We start from the raw sequence: 7,580 nt of genomic DNA, 5'->3' as shown, positions 1-7,580 counted from the left end.
CTCTCTCTCTTTCTGCCATCTATCTTGATCTCTTTTTCTCTATCTTTCGCTGTTTATCTCTCTACTCTCTCTACTCTCATTCTCTCCCTCTCTCTTTCCTTCTCCCTCTCTTTCTCTCTCTATCTCTCTCTCTCTCTCTCTCTCTCTCTCTCTCTCTCTCTCTCTCTCTCTCTCTCTCTCTCTCTCTCATTCTCTTTCACACACACACACACACACACACACACACACACACACACACACACACACACACACACACACACACACACACACACACACACACACACACACACACACACACACACACACACACACACAAGAGTCCAACACGTGATCCAAGACCATGGTGAATCACACACATACACACACAGACAAGCAGCCCATGGCTTGAAGCGACTCTGTTGCACAGACGGAGACAAATGTTTATATTCATCTTCGTTTGCTCCTTTATTGCTCACCCTTCCTCCCTCCCCCTTTTCACCCCTGTGCCCGCTCCCATTTACATTTACCAAGCTTCTTTCCATGTCCTGTGTGTTACACGTACATGGCAGAATACGTTCCAATGCGTGTGTGTGTTTATGTATGAGTGCAGAGAGTTTATGTTTAGGTATACACGTATATATGCGTTCACACGTTTACATGTATTTAAACGTTCGCATATACACTTACGTATACACTCACATACGTACACATGCACACACACACATGTACACACACACATACACACATATTCGTATTTAAACATGCGTGCACAGACACCAACAAATATATATGTTTGTGTGTGCGTTTACGTGTGTATCTTTGTATATAAAAACAGTTCACACACACACACACACACACACACACACACACACACACACACACACACACACACACACACACACACACACACACACACACACACACACACACACACACATATATATATATATATATATATATATATATATATATATATATATATATACACCGTAATATACAATCCTGGTTATCTTTACCTCTGAGAACACAAATGAAAAATAACTGTTATTTGTTTTACTAATTGTTCACGTAAACCTATATGTGAACATTGATGATAATTTATTTGTAAACAATTCCAGGTATCATTTTCGCCGAGGTACGTATTAATTTTCCAAATGGTGTTACGCATTTTCTAGCCAATGTTTATTGCCCATCAATTGCCGGGAGGATCAATCCTTTCTCTCGTTTCACGTTGTCACCTTGTCAGAAGTTGATTGTATATGTTGTAGGATAAGAATGATATATTTATCCAATACACACTGAAATACAATGACACGAGGAAAGAACGGGGAAAATATGTTTATAATGCCTTTGGATGGAAGCAAGGATAAAGACCCTTGAAGACATGACAATGAATGGGAGGAAAATAAAGAGTGGATGAAATAGGAGGATGAGGAAGAGGGCAGGGGACGGAGCTTGAAAAGGGATGGGTTGGATAGTAAGGAAGAAATTAGAGAAAAAAAAAGAGAGAGAGAGAGAGAGTGAGTGAGAGAGAGATAGAAAGAGGGAGAGAGAGGTAAAGAGAAAAAAGATGAGTGCAGGAGGAAGGGAAAGAAGGAATGAGAAAGAAAGAAGAGTTAGAGAGAGAGATGAAAGATTGATGGAGGAGAAGGGGAAAGAAAGAAAGGAGATAGAGAAGGAAGGAAGTGGGGAGTGGATATAGAGAGGGTCAGGGAAGATGGAGGAGAGAGAGAGAAAGAGGAAAGGGGAATAGGGAGTGGGATAGGTAAGGGAGAGAGGGGAGGGTGAGGAAGGTGGGAAGGGAGTGAGAGGGGGAAGGGGAAGGAGGGAGAAGGGGAGGGAGGGAGGGAGAGACTGGAAGAGGAAGGGGAATGAGTGAGTGGTTGAGTCAAGGAATGAATTAGATAGGGTAGTAGGGAGTGAGGGAGAGATGGGTTAATAATAAACAGGAATCTAGAATGAATACCGGAACGGTCCCAGTGGGTCTACTAGACGTGGGCGATTGTCATAAGATATCTTAGAACCCTAATTTTAAAACACTTTGCCTAACGCTTTCTGTCAATAGAAAGTTAGAATTTTACTAACTTCATTGTCTACACATTCTGAAAATTACCGGTTATTGTTATAGATAAGCCAGTAAGCCAGACAGATTTAACTGGAAATCCATGTATAAGGGTTTTAGCGTAGGATTAATTTCGCGTTAAATTAACAAAATCAAAATACAATATGATGTGTTTTGGCGTCGGGTTATTCTAGCCCTTACCAAGAAAAGTGAAAATACAGTTGGATACAATAGATACTGTTGTAATACCAGGAAAAGATACATTTGATAGAGTATTTTGTCGAGCGCACAGTGAAGCAAATCAGAATACAACAGGGGTTGGGTTGTGGCTTGGAAGAAATACATTGTAAGTAGAACATGATGGAAATTGGTCTAAAGCAGACAGGACAGGATAGACGCAGAAAAAAAAAATCCGGTTGATTTTAGAGTTGAAACTGAAATGGAATGGAGGGTTAGGGTGGGGAAGGGGAGAAGGAAGGTAATGTTGCTAATAGGCACAGGTTTTCAGAAGATTAGGTTGAGGTGCTGTGAGATTATGCCTAGGTGTCCGGGTGATTTGGTGTCTTGAAGGTGATTGGTATACGTGCTAAGGAAATGAAGTATACTGATTAGAAAGATTGGGTACAGGGATTAGAAGGTATTAGGTACTAAGCTTTGGTAGAGGTGTTGAGATTAGGTGCAGGATTGGGCATAGGTGCCTAAGAGATCGGGTATATTGTTGAAAAGATTAGATACAGTTGTTACTGAGATTAGAAAAAATCTGAGACGATTGGTTATAGGTAACGATATTGGAGATTAGGTTACGGGAGATTGGGAAATCCAACGGATGAACATAAGAACAGCATTCATGAGATGGTTACCGAACTCTGGACTACGCAAACACGAGGCTACGACGATACCACTGGTTGCTAAAGAGGAGTGTAAAGAAGGTAGATAAAAGGGCACCAACTGGAAAGAATCTAGATCAAACGAGCTCAGACAGAGAAAGAGTGAGAGAGAGAGAAAAAGAGAGGGAAACGTAATATTGAAATGAAAATTGATATAGATGATAGAAAGAGAGCGACCGCAGTTTAGAAGAATATAAAAAAGATAGAATGTGAATTAAAAAACGGAGATAGAAGTGAACAATATTCAAGAACAGGGTGGACAAAAATATAGTGGGCACAGAGTCGAGATTGGGCCGATGTGGAATGGCAGGGAATAGAGATGGAATGCCGTTGAATAGAAATGGAACTGGGTAGAGAGAGACGATTAGGCTAGATGGAAATTGAGGGGATCAGGAATGAGAGTGGAAATAGAGATGGAATAGGTGAGCATGGGAGCGGTCAGGCGTGGGTGCTCTCAGTTTTGTGACACCCTGTGGCAGGTTAGGGGAGGTTATGACATGTTTGAATTGAATCAGGTGTGGTTACATTGGGTTAGGTTAAGTTAGTCTAGGTATGATTAAGTTAGGTTATGATAGGTACACGATTAGATATGTGAGATACATTTACGTTATGGTTGTATTGAGTTACGTAGGTATAGTTAAGTTAGGTTTCGCATGATTATGTTAAGTATGGCTATATGAGGCTAGGTTAAATATGGATAGACCAGATTAGGTCGATTTAGATATGTTTAGAATAAATAAGTTTACCTTAGATTAGGTTAGGTTAGACATGATTATGTTAGGCTTGGTTAGGATAGGTTAGAAATGGCAAGATTAGGTTTTGTTAGGTATTGTTTTCGTTATGTTTTATTAAGTATGTTTTTATCAAGTTGGGTGAAGTATGGCAATATTGGGTTATATTTTGTATATCCATATTAGGTTAGGTTAGGTGTGGCTTGGTATGTTATGTTACGCTTAGGTTAGGGTGGATAGGTAGGGGTAAGTGAGGTTAAGTGTAGGTAGATTAGGTTAGATTATATTAGGTATAGTTAGTTGATGTTAGGTTAGGGTTGAGCAGACTCTTGCTAAGTCTGACCATAACCACCAGAAAGAAAAATTAATAATCGAAGAAAATTAATGAACAAGGAAACAAGTAAATGAAATAAGAGAAATGAAATCTCCATCGGAGGCAATGGGAATATGAATAAATGATTAAACACAAATTAATGATGATGCTGTGCTCCAAGGAGTCCGTTCAGGGTGTGTTATACGCCGTGATTTACTACTAATGGCCATGCTGCCAAATCTACTTTAGTACGTCCTTCTCTCTCACTCACTTATTCCCCATCTATGCGCTGTTTGATTCTTTTTTTTATATTCTGTACATAGTAAAAGAAACTATAGCACAACGTGTAGCATTTTTAGGATTATAACAACGATTTGAATAAATTCTATGATACGTGGCAACAGCGCTTTTTCCCCCGGTGTTTCCACGCCGAGATGTCACAGGTGAAAGGGGTGGGATGGGGTAGAGGTAATCTTTATTATAATCCTAACAAGTGATACTCGTTGTACTATTCAGTTTTCATTAACATATACAGAATGAAAAAAATCAAATAACATGTAGATGGGAAATAAGAGAGAGAGAGATAGATAGATAGAGAGAGAGAGAGAGAGAGAGAGAGAGAGAGAGAGAGAGGGGGGCATGTACTAAAGTTGGAGTGCAAGACTATACTAACAAAAGATTTTCAGAGCAAAGGATATCCCCTAAATTGAACAGAATTGCTATATCTTAACTAGAATAGAGACTTTAAAATCTCCAAAAATCAAAGAAATATCTAAAAGAGGTCTCAACCGTCTGAAGTAAATCATTTAACGTCAGCTAGAATAAAATTCATAAATGGACCAGAAACAACCCAGTGATATATATATATATATATATATATATATATATACATATATATATATATATATATATATATACATATATATATATATATATATATCTATATATATACACATATATAATTTCAAGAGTATTTCGTTAGGTAAACATGTTGCACTACAAGATGTGTTCTTAAATGGACCTAAATGGAGTAAATTCGAAATCTTTATCATCTCAGAGGGAGTGAAGGATTTGGAGAGTGGGAGAGAGGGAGGAGATGTTGGGAGTGTCAGCCAACTAATGAAATGGCTGACACAGAATTACGTCAAAAAGTGACACTCGCAATTGGCACTGCGAAAACTGTAACACTACTGTTGGAGACGCGAGGAAGAAGAGTGAGGGAGATGGACTGTTGGAGGAGGAGGAGGAAGAGGAACAAGAAGATCTGCGTAAATGAGGCTCAGGGAGTTTGGCAGTGGAGTCCTGAATAAAGATTAACTGTGGAGTTTCCAAGCTGAATTTCAAATCGTTTCAGCTTTTGGATTTCATGCTTCAGGGCCTATTTCAGGAGATGGAACGAAGGAAGAGGAGGAAGGAAGGCAGAGGAGGAGGAGGAAGAAGACACTGAGGGCCGCCTTCAGACAAGAGGACGAAGAGTCTGCAAGGAGTCTGTGATGAGGTTGACCTTGTGAAGGACACTTCACTTCTACTCCTCCTCCTCCTCCTCCTCCTCCTCCTCCTCCTCCTCCTCCTCCTCCTAACTTCACCCCCGCCTCATCCTCAGGTCACTTTAATCCTCCTTTGAATGATCCCCCTTCCTCCAAGGTAAACGGGGAGGAGGGGGAGGACGCGGAATACCCTCCCCACCACCACCCGACTCCCCGTGTGGGGTCCCATCCCAGAGGCCAAAATATGGTTTGTTTTGGAAACAAGAGACTGCGAGAACACTGGGCATAAAGGTCAGGCGGTGTTGCCATGTCTCTGGGGAAAGTCATCCAACGTTGCCACGTTTTCGGGAACTTGAAGGGGGACACTTAACCAGATAAGCTCTCGGCTTTACTCTTAAAGGTCAAAGGAAGGATTTAAAGGTGACATATTTTAAGCCTTTCCACGGCGGAATAAAATCACTTGACGTCAGCTTCAATATTGGATGTAAGACCAAACTAGGAGGAATTTTTCCACAGTTAAATCATCAGTGGGAGGGCTCTTTTCTTTGTTACTGAAATGATGCCACAGAGGTGAATAAAATCGCCTAGCGGCAGCTAAGATATGAGCAAAAGTGCCACTTTTCACGGAAGGAGCTATAAAGGATAGGCTCTAAAGTAGGTTCCCCCCCCGAAGTGAATGAAATTGCCTGGCGGCAGATAGAACACAAAGGAAAAGTGTCGCCCTGTACGGCAGGGGTTAATGGGGATCATCTCTACTGTTTGACTTATGATGATTTACGTAATTTAATAAAATCACTTGACGGCAAATATGAAGAATAGTTTACTATACAGAAGCGACGTTTATTTATTATTTTTTCCTCGCTGTCACAATGGAGTGTTTTGTTTCAGTTGTGGTTCGTGTGTGTGTGGGAATGGCAGAAAAAAAGTCTACGACCTTAATAAGAGCATCGGCATGAAGTTCAAAGGTCAGGAGACCTTAGTATAACCGGATGGGTTGGCAGACCTTATGATTCTCACGAGTGCAAGAAGGATCAGGAAAGACAAAGAAGGACAAACGAAGAAAAATTACTGTTGAAGGTCTACGAGCACACAGGAAGAACTCACCGTAAAGGTCAAAGGCCAACAGACCTTAAAACGAACGGTTAGGGTGATCCAAACGACCCTTCCCGATCGTCCACACTCTCTCTCTCTCTCTCTCTCTCTCTCTCTCTCTCTCTCTCTCTCTCTCACACACACACACACACACACACACACACACACACACACACACACACACACACACACACACACACACACACACACACACACACACACACACACACACACACACACACACACACACACACACACACACACACACACACACACACACGCACACACACACACACACACACACCTGCCCTTGCAACTAGATCAGTATTGATGTTCCACAAACGTTGGAGGGCCACGCTGTAGGAGGAGGACTCAGAGTTCTCTCTCCCTCCTTCAGGAAAGAACTTGTTTTAACGAGCGGGCGATCCCTCTTCCCGAAAATGAGATCCTGATGGATATGAGGGAAATCCCATTCTCGGTCCTCCTTCGACTTCTTCAACACAGGGTAAGCTCTCAGCAATATGCCAAGGTCCCCTCAAGCAGTAGCTGCAACACAGGCCCCGCCCACTCGCCAAGACCCGCGTCTTTCATTGGTCGCCTCGTCATATTGCGTCACAACCGGGGCACGTGATTGGTCGGTGGAACTGGCGCGCGGACTGCAGGCAGTGGAAACCTACGGGATTGTTGCGCGAAATTTCGCTGTTTTATTTTTTCTTTCTCTTTCTTTTTTTTAGTGAAACGTTGTTTTACTGTCATCATTCCCAAGTGACGTACCCGCCTGTTGACACACATTTCAGGATCAGAAACACAAAGCAGCGAGGCTCAAAGAGCATAAAATCAACTTCATATTTCGATGTCTACACAAGGAAGAGGAGGAGGAGGAAGGGGGGTAAAGGAAGGAGGTGTTAGAAGCCGCGGAGGGGAGGGGGGAGGGACGGGGGGACGGGAGTTGGGAGAATGGGGGTCGGGGGGTGCCACGCTGCTTGCCTGGCACTGAGGCACCCACACACTGGCATTGTTTACAATGAT

Source organism: Oratosquilla oratoria, chromosome 1, assembly GCF_046742065.1.
Source record: "Oratosquilla oratoria isolate Oo_2021 chromosome 1, ASM4674206v1, whole genome shotgun sequence".
NCBI classification, from domain to species: Eukaryota; Metazoa; Arthropoda; class Malacostraca; order Stomatopoda; family Squillidae; genus Oratosquilla; species Oratosquilla oratoria.
This window is presented reverse-complemented; position numbering follows the sequence as displayed.